The sequence below is a fragment of the Adelges cooleyi genome, unplaced genomic scaffold (genome assembly GCF_023614345.1).
Source record: "Adelges cooleyi isolate 19-005CV unplaced genomic scaffold, UGA_ACOO_1.1 ACOO_flye_CR_arks_rails_tigmint_CR_PRNA_167, whole genome shotgun sequence".
NCBI classification, from domain to species: Eukaryota; Metazoa; Arthropoda; class Insecta; order Hemiptera; family Adelgidae; genus Adelges; species Adelges cooleyi.
Genome location: NW_026095824.1, coordinates 3,475,773 through 3,492,498, shown reverse-complemented (window position 1 = coordinate 3,492,498; position 16,726 = coordinate 3,475,773). Strand labels below are relative to the sequence as shown.

Below are 16,726 nucleotides of genomic sequence, written 5' to 3'. Positions count from 1 at the left end.
TCGAATAAAAAAAGTTTTTATCTGTCTATACACCTACGGGTTATATTCGATCCGGCCCAGATAAAACCGAACCGAGTTAATGTTATTATCTTTACACACACAAACTCGTCTAAGACTTTGACATTTTCTTTTTTTTTCCAGAACTCAAAAACCTCAAAACCTACCTTGTTGTAATCATTGCACACACACACACACACTATTGTGTGTCCCGTCGACTGAAGAAGAATGAAAAATCGTCTACCGGTCGACTTTTAGTCAAGGTGAGTAAACAAAAAAAAAAAAATATATAAATAATATATCTTTAATGTAACCACAATGGGAACATCCACGACAACAAAATCAGAATATTTTCACCGACAACAATGTTCACAGTGCTCGCCTGTCGAATAATAACAGTGCACGTTAATGAGGAACTTTTGAAAAATTGTAAAAAAAAAACCAAACAGATTTTTAAAAAAAAGAATTTTTATTATTTTTGTTTTCCTACTAAATCAGTACAAAGTAAATAAATCATTTCCATTGAATCCGTCGGGCCGTTGTGTTTCACTTCACTTTAGTTTACCTGCGCTAAGTTAACACTCTTTGGAAGTCCACCATTGTTAATTTTAATCAAGGTTTTTTTGTTAAATTTTATTTAGCAATCAATTTAAATAATCAAATGAAACAACAAAAAAAAAACGTTTATTCCAATACCATCTTGTGTGTAATGATAATCAAATAAATCATGACCTTTGACAGTTAAAAAATATGTCTGCTTAAAAAAAAATCCAATTATAGCTTAAAACTATTGAATTATATTTGTTTAAAATATATTATAAGCTACTCTTCATAACCAAAAATAATATCTTATTTTCATCGCTTATAAATATTTCAAAAAAGTAAATTGCATGCAACATTAAAACGCTATTCTTAACCTTTTCCTTGCCATTGTATCTTTAAAAGATACATATACATTCTGTACATGCATTGGCCAATTAACATAGTATTATTATATTGTATTTGCCAAGCAAAAAAAAAATGTGCTAATTAGTGTACATTATTCTCTCTAAGGCTTGACTAGCGCCCATTATTAATGACTAATTTTCTGAAAATTCCATACAAAACTCGGACACAAGGGTTGAACCGCTTGTTATTGTTTCTGTCGAGGGGTGGGCGTTTTATTTAATTTTGTTTGGGTCGGACCAACAGACACATAGTAGGCTTTGCCGGTTTTTATTGAGTTATATATAATTTGCACCCGTACGATTTTAGTATTCACGTCCGTCTCGGTCGTACTTAATTAAATAAAAAAATAAAAAAAGCTAAAACAATAACCGTAACACAATTATTATACTGTTGTAAGCCCGCTCAGGTTAGGCCGGGTTCGTAGTGGCAGGTAGCGCGTGAATGAAGCAAAAGTAACGTTAACGATGATAATGGAAATGAATAGTACAAATAGTTACAATAGAAGTTGTCGTTTCAGGTTTTTGAGTAGCAAAAATGCACATATATTTATATATGTCATAGTGGTAGTTGCACAGAACTAACAGAAGAGAAACCATATCATTTTTATGTGGGCTCAAATGGGAAGAGATAAAATGATGTCCGACATCTTGAGAAACGAACAGTGCCGGTAGGCGTAGGGAAATTATTTTTTTTTTCATTCATTATGGCTAAACTGTTCAACCTTATCAAAATTTACTTTTTTATATAGTTCTTGGTACTTAATCATGCTGAATTTTTTTATAATATCCTCTTTGGAAACACAAAAGTATTATTTCAAGTGTTATCACACAGTAAATAGTAACACAATTACATGCGGTTGAATCATTTTACAAAAATGCTTCTTCTGAAAATTATGATAAATACAGATACCTACTGTGTTGTACAGCTCATTGTTGTAGGTGTAGGACATATTTTAATAAAGGAACAGTGTAGCCATAAATCACAGAAAAGTTTTAAAAAAAAAGGAAATATGTGCGTTCTGACATCACTGTCTATTTATTAATAAGTCTGATTATACAATTTTGACTGCTGGCCTTAACGTTTCGAGTGGAGAGATCTATGACTGGGATTATTGATCTCAAATAGTAAATCTCAGGCGAGTGTGATCGAAAAGTTCATCGAGCATCTGTAACGTTATCACTTTCGTCGTTGATCAACTACTATTGTACTACAGTAATCGTTATCAGTTTTGGTTATTATTGTAAACAGTGTGTGCAATATTTTCGGTACTATATATTATGTTGGCCCTACTGCATTGAGTTTAACCAATCAAAAATCGTTATTTGAAAATCTATTGTGCAAAACAATTTAATCCGTGCTTATACTTTGGTATTCAATCGTACCCAATAATAATAATATTATTATTGCCTGTATAGGAATGCCATCTCGACTGTTATTAATGTCGATTGGAATCGGTCACGTTTTGTGTAGCCCGAAATGGACATTTAAATCCGCCCAACACGGAAACGTACTTATAAAATATGTATTTGTACTTCAAACTATCCTCTCGACCGCCTTTTGATCAACACAGGTTTACGATCGCTGAACTTACCGGCTATACCTATAATATGTTATGTGCACTTAACGACTGTGTATCATCTCTGTATATATATATATATATACACAATATAATATAATATTATACCTGTGGAAGCCCCGCCGGGGTGTATTTGAAATTGAAACCGTTTACGTTTTCGCTCTTGTGCTAATAAATTATTGATTGTATCACTTTATATTTTGTGCTTTTGCGGCCAACGCACCTGTCGGGCTTGAAAATATCTTTTTAAAACCCCGGCACGGTCTTGAGTACTTGATAAAATATTTATATTGGAAAATATTCAAGCGGTGTTTCAACACAAGTGTGTATCCGCAGAGGGATTTTCTCCGGCACGCCTTTGGTTAATATGCAAAATGTATTATACGTACATCAGAAATATGCGGCGCCGGTCGTATGTCTTATTTAAATACAAGATATTTTTTTATGCTCAAGCCGTCGGCTAGTCGGGTACACGAAAAGCGTATATTCTTATTAGCTATCGCTATGGTTTAACCGCAGCAGCTCTGGGGCCCGAACTAGCACGGGGTGTTCATACTCTGCACGCTCTTAAGCAAACAACCGAATTATACCACCGCAAAGCCGTGCAGATTTACTTCACACGGTCGTTCCCATAGTTGGCCTTTGGCAATCCGGAAAACTTTTGGACGGCCCCGAACTTGGCGTTTTGAAGCCGTCGCTTGGAGCTGTAAACTTTAGACAGCAACCTCCTCGTCATGGTCCTATCGAGCAAGACATCTGCCGTTTAATCTTCGATTAGGCGTGTGATGAACATCTACGGTCACCAGGCCACACGGAGTGTACTTCCATTATCCTAAGTAGTGATTCGAGCTGTTTGTTTATGGAACCACACAGCTAGTGTGGGAATCTGACAAGTTAAAACTAGAACAACGCCATAGCAACAGCCCGTGGCCGTTAAACGCATCAAGAGGGTCATTGCAAACAGTTGTACTCTAATTGAAAACAATCTCTCTGAATCGGAATTGGTCATTTTGAAAACCACAAAATAAATAGGAGCCCTCTATATAGTGTTTACACGTAAAAAAAAACAATACTACATATCAACATAACCTATATATTATATTATTATACTTAGTACGTTGTGTACAGTTGCTTTTCGTGGGTTTGTTATTTGTGTAGGTTACCATTTATATTTTACATTAATGCTTTATTTTCGTTATCGGAGTTGAATATAGTATTTTATAAATATTTATATAATATATATATATATATACGATCGAAATAAGTAAACAAATATTTTTTGCAAAATAAACTTCAGCCTTAGCTTCAACAAAGATGCATGTTGTTTTATGACAGTATATTATGTATATAAACAAATGGAGATGCGCTATATTTTCGGTTTTCTTATGTTAGGTCATTTTTGTTTTTATTTTGACATACTATTTTGTTTGTTTGGGAAACATTTTTGTCTGTTAGAGTAAAGTATTAACATATAGTGTTCGATATAAACCAACAAGGACAAATACAGATATCTTCGGTCGTGCGTTTTCCCATTCTCATACACAGAAAGAGGAATAGGGGAAGGCAGTGGGTAGGGTTGAATAAATATGGGGTACGTTTTAATAATGCTGATGGAATCGTTTTCAAAGTTTATTTTTTATTTCTTCAACTTGCAATTTCATGTTGTTTCCCATCAATGTATCGACCCAACAAAAATGATTAAATATTATTAACAATTGGTTGGGTAGATTTGAATTCCATTCATAAATTACTTGATTCTTAAGTTTTATGGAAAGTGAAGGTTATAGTTTGAGCCAAGAACCAAAACAAAAATAATGAAACGTAATATTCCTTACTAGCGTTAAAAATTGGTTATGTTTTATACGGTGTTTGAGGAGCTCTCACTTCCATCTAAGGGTTTGGTTTTTTGTGTGTTTTTTGTTTACAATTTTACCATTAAGAAATGGCCAAGACGTTTTGAAATTCACCAGACGCCCCAGTTAGTAGATACGATAATTATTATTACAATGAGCGTCTCAACAACTACGGTACCTGTGCAGTCCGTCAACCGTTATTAAAGTGTACGGCTGAGTGCCGCAAACATAGTCGGATGCAAATTATAATAATCGTTATAAAGCCCAGTGATGTGCACCCCTCGTCTATTATATTATACACAACAGAGAACTTCCCCGTACTTACAAGTACAAAGTCCCGTCGTACCGTGTATAATGCGCTTAATCCGAAAAGCTAATAAACGCGCTCGTTCGCGTGGAAAGTAAAAAAAAAAAAAAAAAAAAACAAAAGAAATGACAATGGAAATTGATAAATGCTAAAACGGCGACGGTGTGGACCAACCTATTCTAATGGTTTAGATTTAAAAGCGAACAAACAAGATTAAACACCGTATAACAGTATAACATACGATTGTAGTCGAAAACTTTAAACCAAATAAAAAAGCACATTTGACTAACTTGAACATTGTATAGATGATTACAACCATTGCAATTTACAACAGTTCATCGAAGTTAACAATAGGAGTAATAGAAATATAGTACCAATGCCTATATCCGTAATAGTTCAATATGTTGTTTTTCATTGTTCATTTTTCGCTGCTGACAACCTGATCTTACACAGTTACTTACTTAAACATTTAATCAGTTATCTTTAATCACTTATTTCTCACCACTTATCTCTTATCATTTGTTTATTGTCACTTATCGTTTGTCTCTTTGCTCTCATCACTTATCTCATATATCTAATCTCTAATTGAAAGCGAAAGTGTAACGCGAAAATGGCGACATGAAATTTCTTGTATTGTCCAGCCCAATAACATAATATCCATGTTAAAATTTACAATTTTTTCAACTTAAACAAATGGCGCCCTAAAACTTCTTGAAGTATAATCGAATTGCTAGGCGTAGTATTTATTCCGCATTATAATAATACTCCAAAGCGGATGACAAAAACAGAGATTACCATTACAATTTACAACACTAAAGTTCATCGACGTTAACAATAGAAATAATATATATATATATAGTACCAATGCCCTATATCCGTAACGGTTGAATATTTTGTGTTCCATTGTTCATTTTCGCTGCTGACAATCTCTGACAATCTTGCACAATTACTTACATTTCTTATCTCATCGTTGGGGATTACATTCGGGATATTCGCTCGATTCCGTTGATTGACCTCAGTAAATTCTATTGTAATGAAAACTAAATACAGTGCAACATTAGCTTGAATGCGAATTTCCCATAGAATCCAATAATTGACCGTTGTTTAGTTTATCGATGTACCCTCGATTACTTTTGCCAATGAACATTTGTAATTTCGCCGAAATAAAATATTGTCCTTAATGTGCACTTTAATTAAGATATTAAAACCGTCTTGGGAATTTCTCTAGAAAACGACCGGGTCGTTTTCGGTATTTATCAAACTTCCATTTATTTACCGACGTGAACTTAATTAATTAAATGCAATATAAATTATCAACAAAACAGTTATTGCCGGCAACGCGGTAAAGTTTGTTCGCGCCAAGTAACTTGCACACCAATTGCGCGAAATAGCTGAAACGCTTTCGCAGGTACTGTGCCCACAACACAGCTGATATATTAAGTACCAGACCGGCTGTGAGAAACGAAACTTGGGAATTTTTTCCATCTTAGGCGGCGTGTACCGACAAAAGAGCTGTGCTGTTTGCAACAAATAAACAACCGGAAAGAAAAGGCCTCGTCTTTTGTCTAATAACGGTGAGTTTGACAACCTTAAGCGAACGTGAATGGTCATTTTGTAGGATAAAAGGGAAAGGTCGCGCGTAAGACAGATTTCCACAACGTCTCCGGGGACCGACCTTTCTCTCCTCGTCCCCTTTTCGGTAAGTACAGCACGTCTTGCCATCACATACACACACGCACACATTATATACCTGTACAGCTGTGTACATCTCGTCAGCTGTATCTGCCCCGGCCATCTTCGTCCGCTAGTTAACGTCTATTCACCCCTCGACGTAGGAACGTCGATATCGAACACTTGTTGAACTGCTCGAGAGAACCCGAAAAATGTATTTTAAAGTTTCTGTCTTGCTGGCGTAAAGGGGAGAAAAAAAAAGGAAAACAAATTGTACTCGGTAATAATAATAACCGACGACCCGAGCGGAACTTAAGTTTGGAAAAAGGTAAAAAAGTGTTTTTCCCCAAATATAAAACTGCGAACACGTACAAGTAGCGAAAAAGTTTCCTAAAAACATGTACGCAAGTTTGAATTTTAATAGCTAGTTGTATTCACCGCTCCGTGGAAAAAAATTTAATCATTTCATGTGTTATCTTTTATCACTTATCGTTTGTCTCTTTACTCTTATCACTTATCTCATATATCTAATCTCTAATCTCTCATCTCTAACTGAAAGTGAAAGTGTAACGCGAAAATGGCGACATGACATTTCTTGTATCCAGTCCAATGACATGTATCCATGTTGAAATTGGTATGGGATATTCTTTAGGCGTAGTACTACCGATAAACGTTGACAAACCGAAAGAATATCATAAGCCCTTTCTTCTAGAAGGGGTGGAAACTTTATTCGCCATTTCAAATGAAGTTAGGTATTAATATCTAATAAAAATTAGACCAAAGGTTAGAACGGGACTATTAATACACGTACAGTTTTCTCGAAAACCGGTAGTCATCCTATTTTTTTTTATCGAAGAATAACCAACAAATAAAAAAAAGGGTAAAACTCTATACTTTGACCGTAGTCGATTTCTAGTGCGAGTGCATCAACAGGTATTTGAAAATATTTTCATTGTATTATTGTTAAACACGACATTATATACGGGGGCAACTGTGGCAATAAACTATTACGGACAGCCGATCAACCCCTATTTGTACCTACCCTAAAAGCAACTTTTAAGCACATTATTGTCATTTCGTTACACGATGCTGCAATTTATCGTTATTTGCCATTTCGGATTCGCGTCGAATCACTATCAGTTATGTATTACATTTGGTAGACCTGTGATCTCTGTCCCCACTACGCCCCGACCCCACGTTACTGGCTTTGTTATAAAATTAAAAAATGTTTTTTTTTTTTTGTCATCGACTTTCGTAATTACTTTTGACGTGGATATGTTATTGGGCTGGATACGAGAAATTTCGTGTCGCCATTTTCGCGTTACACTTTCACTTTCGGTTAAGTGATAAGAGGCAATAGACAAGTGATAAGAGACAATAGATAAGCGATAGAGACAAAACATAAGTGATAACATACAACATATCCATGTTTTATTTCACACGTCAGTGTTGCCACAACACGTTAGGCTATAACGCATCGAAGCCGTACAAATGCGAGCTGCTTGCACTTTGCTTGGGACACTTGCAAGACGCTTTCCGGTTTGTTTAAGCGGCCCGCAGACTGAAAATAATGTACAGACATTCCGGGACGACCCGCGGCGGGAAAACAAATGGCGACAGTGGAAAACAAATGGCGCAGCGGTTAGCTGATAAATTAATGTGCCGGTGTTTAATCAAGCATTCGATTAAAACCAATTACGCGGGATACCTTGAAAACATACACTACAGTTGACGATTAATTTAGTTCAACTCGGCCGTGCAGCCTGTGTGTAGGTAATCGACCGATATAAATTAGTCGCACCGCTGGCACAAACGACATCATAAGAAACATTGAACGACGATTGGAAAAACGCAGGCAAGACGTAGAAACAACATATAGACGGCAGACAATGTCTACACGACACAAAGTACGATGGTAATTATTTTGTAATCCTGTCGGTGTGCAATAATACCTGCGGTAAAATAATTGCCATCTCAAAGCCCAGATTCATCCGTCGTTAGCTTTGGAAAGTTTTCGGCAAATCCCTTTGGCGGATATGCATAATCGTGTTTTTTAATTAATTTTCAACGTTTATGATCATCGTCTTCGAGTATTATATTTTATACACACTTAATCCAATTAGTTATCATCATGACCGGATAACTATAATCATATTTAGTGCAATCAATTTAAACATACACCTAATCCTCTTAAAAACCTAAATACAGTACAAAGCGTATATTGCATGAACTTGTTATTTTTTTTTATTACAATCTATTGGTCATCTTCAACCCGCGTACGTACAACAAGTATCGCATTTGGTTTTTTTTAAATGGGAACGTATGTTTGCAATTGCACAAGTCTGTAGACAACATTTTTAAACAAATTTTAGCCTTTTGAATTTCTGATTTTCATCTATCTGAAAAATTCTCAAAATATTCATATTTTCAGACAAAAACGAGTGTCTCGCGCTGGTTGGATCACCCTGTATAATATGACGTATATTATGTTTTATACCGTGCACTGTGCAATCTGTGATTTTCGTCCGATTTCTTCCCTGTACAGTGGCTGCGAAAAGCTTTTTGCTCGCAGCCCTGTTCGCCCGCGCCCACCTGTTTCCCGGAAATGGTTTGGTTATATATTTTTTCCCTCTTTTCCGTCTTCTTTCATTTTATTTTTCCCACGGGAATTTTTTTTTTCCACTCCGTTAAACGCACAGCAAACTCGCCGGTAACCGGTGCTGCTGCGTTTATTCCACCTGTAAGACCTCTTTATCCACCGCGCATATCTCTACATCAGCAGCAGCTATATTATCCTACACAGGTACATAATAATATAATACATGTTATGTACTTGTGTATTATTTTGTCGCGAGCACACTGCACACGTACCAGTGATTTTATTAATGTGTAATCGTTTGAACGACCCGGCTTTTTGTTCACATCCGCCGAACGGGTCTTTTGTATTAATTTCCATATTGTGCAATGTGTTTCAATCGTTATCGAGTGGCAGATGCTCGACAAAAAAATCAACCCGAACGCGGTGCTTGATGGAAGCAGACAAATGAGATACGTAGAGCAGTATTTTGAAAAAATACTCCAATGAAATATTATAGTATTTTTAATGCTATGTTTGACCGAGTTTTCATTATAATAGGAAAATCAAATATTTATGTTGCCAATTGGCTTTTAAAAATAATCCACCAAAGTTACCTCTTAAAATTAATAGTTAAACAAACTTAAACTGACTACAATGTAAAATCGATAATTGTCCACTTGACTGTTTAAACCATAAAATATTTATGAGCTATTCAAAATACTACTTCTTATCACGTGGGCACAAGAAATAGTTTTGATAATTTTGATCTCAGAACAGTAGTTAAAATTGGAATTTGTCCAAAACCAAAAGAGTTGTCAAATAGATTTTTTTGTTAAAATTAATATTTTATAACACCGACGTTGTAGTATTATAGTATTTTATGATTGTTCTGAAGCAAACAAAAAAATCTGTTCAATCTCACAAGCGTTACAATGTTATTAATTGTTTTATGAGTTCTGAAAACCATAAATAGTATTTACAACCGTCACACATACGGATTGCGATTAAAGGTTATCTAAATATTATGTTTAACAGTCGCAGATTAAGCGTTTGAACTATAATAATGTAATAAACATACGGCGATAACGATTTGAGTACTAGATTTTATAGAACTATTTTTTTTTTTTAAATGCTACACATAATGAATGACTTAATTGACGTTTTCAATGAATAAATCAGTAATGCGATAGTTATGATTGAGCAAAATGTTCAGAGGACACGTGAATGGGGGAAATTTTTTTTATAAAAAAATAACCGAATAAAAATAATAATATTAACATGAGAAAATTACCTATTTTCAATGTATTAAATTGACCTAACCTGGTAAATATTTGTCTTACCGTGTTCAAAGGCACCCTACAAAAATTATCATATTTTATATTCTTAGACATATATATTTTGCTATTTACTTATTTATTTTCATATTTTGCTATTTTATATTGTGTTAGCACTGATGAGTATACTTTGTCTTAAGGCAATCGACCCATCGGGCAGTGCTCTTGATTGTTTTATTTTTTTTTTTAAACTCTTTCTCGGTATGTATTTAGCAAACGGTTCGCTAGTTGGACATAAAAAATGTCCTAATGGTATAGTCGAGCACCTTTGATGTTATTACACTACCCTATTCGAGCATCTTATATTTTTTGTTACATATTCGTTTTGACGTATCGTCTGAGTACTTGTTCTCTTTTTGATTTTCTACACTTTATTATCCATGACAATTTAGTATAGGTAGTATTTTTTTTTTTTTTTTTGGAAATAAGTAAAATAACATTGCAATTAAGCTCAAAGCAAGTAGGCCCTGGCACTGACGACACCTGTCGTATAATTAAAAAAAAAATTAAAACAAGAAAGGAAAAATAAAAAAAGACGCTGGAATAATTAATTACAATTGCGAACGAATTGGATTCATGCTCGGCAAGTAATATTTTTCAACGACATAATACTTTAAGTCGCCACTCTGTGAACCGTCGTGACAACGAAACTTGTTAATTTTTTCGCCCTTACACTTAAAACGAATAAGAGATACTTATAACGACGGATTAGAATGGGCGCCGGTCTGTTTTTCTTTAGTTTAAGCTAAAAGCGTTTTTTTTTTTTTTGACATATTATTATTCACCGACTCTCGGGCAAAGAAATTGTTTATAACCTTTCTTCAACTCGGTGACTTTATTAAAATATCGGTGTACAGTACGGTATAGTAACTGTACTGCTGTACGGAATCGGTCAAAATACAACTGAAAATTATGTTGGTTTTCAAAGGCTTTCGCTTTAGACTTTACAGCTAAACAGTCGATTTCCTTGGAACGATGCACCCCACTTTGATGCGGTCACAGTGTACTTTATAAAGTTTATAACCGCACACAACATAATATAGTGCATATTTTCACTGTATTATGAGTTATTATAATTATTATTAAATTCAAGTTTAATCGTACCCTCGCCTAAAGGCGCGTTTCAAACGGTCTTTGAACAATAATAAAAGGGTATTGTGTGCTGCTTATACAAAAACGACGCCGCTAGCCGAATTATTAATTTTAACTTACTTGAATTAATCCTTTTCGGCCCAGCAACTGCGTATATGAACGGTTTCCGGACGATATTCCTACTCGACAAAGTTATCATACTATACTTTATTACTTACAGACTTTATGCTTATTACACGTTATAAGTATCACATTTTTTGTGAAACCATGACGATCAATAGAGACACAGATAAAATAAAACGGATGTCGAATTAAAAAAGATCAGACAAATCAGTTTGGCAATGTAAAAATACTAAACACAAAAGCTAACTACAGGAAAAAATTATGATAAAGATGTTTTCAAATCACAGTTGGCAACATAAGATGGCGGCATTTAATTAGTGTAGTTTTCAGATTAGTCAACATTGCTATGTTGAAAAATGATTTTGATAAAGAACTTAAATTAATAACTGAAATAGCTAAATTGAACGGGTATGATGCAAATGTGATTTTTAGATTAGTAAAATCTCTATTAGGTGGTACCAAAGATAAAAAAAATATGGGAAGAGGAAAAATCCGGGATTTACAAAAATACAATGTGAAGAATGAGATAAACGCTATGTGGGTCAGACAAAACGAAACATTAAAAACCAACAAGTACACAAGTCAGAGTAAATAACTCCAAAGAACTTGATATTAGGGAGGCTATAGAAATGTTGAAAAATAGAAACAATTTGTTAAACTGGGACTGTTGAACACATTGGTCTCGCAAATTATTTTACTACAACAGTTTCGACTAGCTCGTTAGGCTATCTACTTTAGTGTGGCCGGGCCAAATTATTCATTTAGAGGTAAGTACGGACTCGGAGCTCTGTCCCAAAGGGGCAAAGAGGTACACCGCTGTACTGATACTGTTCGCCGAACCGCTAATGCCTCAGTCGTGGATTACCGCACAATATTCGGAACTCGGCCCGTCATCCTTTAACCCGGACGTTCTTAAATAATGACTTTATATTAACTATTTAAACGTTAACGACGCATTAACTATTTACACGTTGCCTGCCATGCCCACATTTAGTTGTCAAAATTATGTCAAGGATTCGCTCCAAACGATAATTATTTTTAAGCAACTGTGTGCATGTTTATGCTGTACAGTTCCATCGGTATAATATATTATAATTAAATACACGTATAGATGTGCTCTGAGGTTGGCTATCGCACAGCCGTTAATTTAAGTTATAATAAAATAGTAAATATGTCTACAATTTCTATTACATTTTGAGTTCAAACTTGTTTCTGGGCTCTTTCAAAAAAAAAAAAACCCATAACATTATCCAGAGAAAATAAAAATCTTTCAAGTGATTAGGTCTTCTATCACATTGACCCAGATCTAGTGTACCGAAGCCTTATACATATACTGTGTACACACACACACAGAATAATTGTGTTCACACTATTAACTTTTAACCGTGCTGTTATTTTCTCAAAATCTCTACTTTACCAAAATTACAGGGACAAAAACTACAAACAGAATACTAACATTGCACTGCCCCAAGACAGCCTCGTGGTGTTCTTAAACACCATGGAAACAGCATTAAATAACCTCGGTGGTATGAATTTCACTTAAGAGGTACAAGTGGAATCTGGGTGAATTAAATTAATACACAAGGTTAGGTCGGTATTGATTTTGCAGACACCATCCGACCGAATCCTTAAGAACGCTTATGAATTCCAAACCACAGTTGGCCGTAATCCAGCATGGAAATTATCTATGCAATATGCATACTGCAGTATTGTACAGCCGTTCTAGGAACGTACCCAACTAATATTTGTGGAAATCCAAAAACAATGTATACAAAGTAAGTACCTCTCCCATTTCATTCTTGTGTATACATAAAAAACACAATGAAGCAATTGGACGTTCCAATATTATTGGTTAGACTTTTTTCTCTTCTTCGAAAAACCCATTAAAAATTTAAGGCGCTGTGGAATATTTCTTTTTATAACCTAAAGCGTTTTTTAACGATCACAACATTATAGTTTATATATTTTTTAAGTCACATAAATGACATGATTCAGAAAAGGACTTATCCATTATTCAATATAACAATATATGATACTGTATGGCTATCTCAACGCAACGGAATTATGAAAAATCATTGCTAATCAACTCTCATGTGCCAAAATAAGATAATATATTATATCGTGCTCAATTAATACTTTCCGATAATTATCATAATTGGCGCCATTCTCAAACGTTACTCGTTCAAATGTTCATAATATATGCGTGGTCGCATATTATGCTTGAAATAATAATACACAATACAAGTGCAATGTATAATGGACACTTTACAGTGATGTTTCCTTGATATATATATATATATATATCACTTTTAGCTTATTGTGAAATAATGTGGAAACATAATTAATATCGAACATTTATCAAACAGAAAAAATAATAATATGAAAAGAGGTTTTATAATAGTTTTTTTTTATTTTTATAAAACGTCATTTTTTTAGTATTTAATAATATTGTACCTATTATTGTTATCAAACGTTACAGCCCAATGAATCCCCCATTCAGATTTATTATGCTAATAATATTTAGGGTATAGTACAGGCCCTTCGCCGAGACCGTTGTCGTCTCGCCCTTTGGTTTGTTTTCATGCTCAAGTTAATATTGTTCGAGTACACTCTGTAAATCATCGCCAAATACATAATAATATAATATCGCCAACGTTTATTTTTACTATCTAATATTAACTTTATTGCCGGAAATCCGCCTTTTTTAATATTGATTTTGTCTGCGGATAATAATGTCAAAACATTTTGTTTACTGAAACTCAATACCGTTTTATAAATACAAAATATAATATAACGACAAAAGAGCAATAGCGGCTAATTTTCTTTACATACATCCACAAAGCAACGTTTGCTCACAAGAAATAAACAAATATATTTTATTAGAAAATAAAACCGAAAGCTATTAAATGGGTCTTATTTAATATATCATACTAGAAATAATAACACCACCCTTTTGTACAGAATGCAAAATAAAACACCGGCTTGTAAAACAAAAAAAATAGTACACTATTGTATTTAAAATATTTATTATTAATTCACATAAGTTCAGGGGAAAGTTTTCTTTGGGGTTGTTTGATGGTTCGCTCGGTAAAGCCCACAGTGGATCATAACAAAATAATATTATAAGCTTTGCTCATAAAATAGTTTTCCGCTACACCGAAAATTCCTCAGTCGATTTAAAAAAGAAAATGAAAAAGAAAAACACAAAAAACAAAGTCGTGGAGTGAAATTAATTTTCAAGTCCAAAAAGCAAGTTGTTATTAATAAATTATGCATAAAAAAAGATTTACTGTTGAAACAATGCAATGAGTACTTTAAGTTTGTTTTAAAGTAAACGTTAAAATGTAATATTTATTTCTTAAGTCGTTTTGAAGATATTTAAAATTGTCCATAATATTATATTATTCGGTTAGCAGCGCTAAAGCATAGACATTAGCAATTTGTTATTAGTATGTTATGAAACGTTATCTGAAAACAAATTGTGTTAGTTTATCTTTTGAAGGATTTTTTTAGTTTTTAGTTTTCTTTGTATTCCGTTTAAATGGAATTTTGTTTTTTGTTATAAACGAAAACGGTTTTGATTTAATCTATTTCTCAATAAATAAAAAATATATATTAAAATTTGTCGTTTTATAATTTCTGCGAGTATCTGCTTTTAATACGAGTAAAATAATAATTGGATTAAAAATTTAAATCGATAATTTCTTCTCGGCCATGCGTAAAAGATTAAAATAAAATAAAATATATATGTAATATTATAATAAGATTATGCTCGCGACGAAGGAAATAATTATTAACTTTGATGTTTTGGAGATGACGTTGAAATAATTGACAAACTACGTTTGACATTATATATATATATATATATATATAAACGAAAAATCCCCCTTTCGAGAATATATTTTATAATAACGAACTTAAAAAGGAACTTTAGGGAGTTCATAATTAAGAATTTTCCAAGTTTCAAAGTGTTCGAACACCGCCTAAGCGTAGTTTGCTAAGTGAATTGAAATCGCTTTGCAATATTTCGGGTTATAATAATAATTAAGATGCAGACTCCTCGAATATTAACAGCTGGTATAGACAATATATATATATGTATATTTGACTTAAGCAAAATAGCGTGGGCCTCGCCAAAGGGTGTGTTCGGTAGGTGTAATGTTATTATGTGTAACTATCAGGTACCGTTCAAAGGCGCTAGTTTGTTGTACCGTTGTAGGTTGTGTTGTTGATTCGTTTGAAAAATAGCATTTTGCAGAATACGATAATAATCATAATATTATGATATTTTCACCCGCGCTGTGCTGTACGGTTTTCTCGTCGGGTAATGATTGTAATTTTTTTCTAAAAAAAAAAACTCTGTGCCCAGGAAAAGTGTGGGTCGTGTCCCCAGCGGTGGCCAGAAGTAACCGTCCCTAATTGAATTGGTGCCGGACAATTAAAACCGTGTCGAATATGCGACCCGCGTGCTAGTGACGATGAGACCCTCTGCTGTAATGAAGAAGACCGCTCCTCTCTGTCTGTCTCCGTGTGAGAGTGGATCGAAAAATATAGCTGCGACAAAGGACTAATAAAACGACGGTACACAAGGCGGCGGAGTGAGAGATAGCACTTAGGCCCCAAGCTCGCGTACGCGGTTGTCATCAACAACCACTGCCCGGGACAAAACCGTTGACCCGAAACAGCTGTCCGTTGATACCAAAGGCAAAACACCTTTGGTGACCTTAAATTAAATTATACCGTGGCGTGGTCCTACAGCAGCAGCTCTCTCTCTCTCAGGAAATCCTTCATTTGCGACCACCGTTTATCGTTTTATGCTCTGTCATCATATTATATTTCATAATATACAGCGGGTGATCCTTTTTCAGGGAACCACTCGACGTGGGTAAAATTATCACTAATTAACCGGTACACTCTCTGGAAATAATTACAGTACAAAAATCGACTACGGTATAGTGTGCGCATTACACTAAGTCTAAGACTCACTAGCACATCGAGCATATATTAATATTTGTTCGCCAGTATTTTGCAAAATACGCATCTGAGCGCCTCGATTAATAGCGCCAATCGATATAACTATACAGAACGTTGTGATATGATGATTTTCTTAACTATCTATGTCGGTCTTAATTATTGTTGTTGTGGTTTTTAAATGTGAATTAAATATTCCATATAAGGCAAAACGTTCGTTCAGCTCCGGCAATTACGATACGGATCGCCCTAGCCGGGTTTAATCGCATCCATGTA

General features: G+C 34.3%; 1 protein-coding gene across 1 annotated transcript in view; it reads left to right on the top strand.

Annotated features, from left to right (window-relative positions):
- LOC126848043 (uncharacterized) overlaps positions 1-16,726 on the top strand; it is a 212,587-nt gene that overhangs the window by 74,796 nt on the left and 121,065 nt on the right. Inside the window, exon 4 of the mRNA XM_050588553.1 lies at positions 142-260. The gene's annotated coding sequence lies outside the window, so the exon portion shown is untranslated. The remainder of the gene's footprint in view (positions 1-141; positions 261-16,726) is intronic.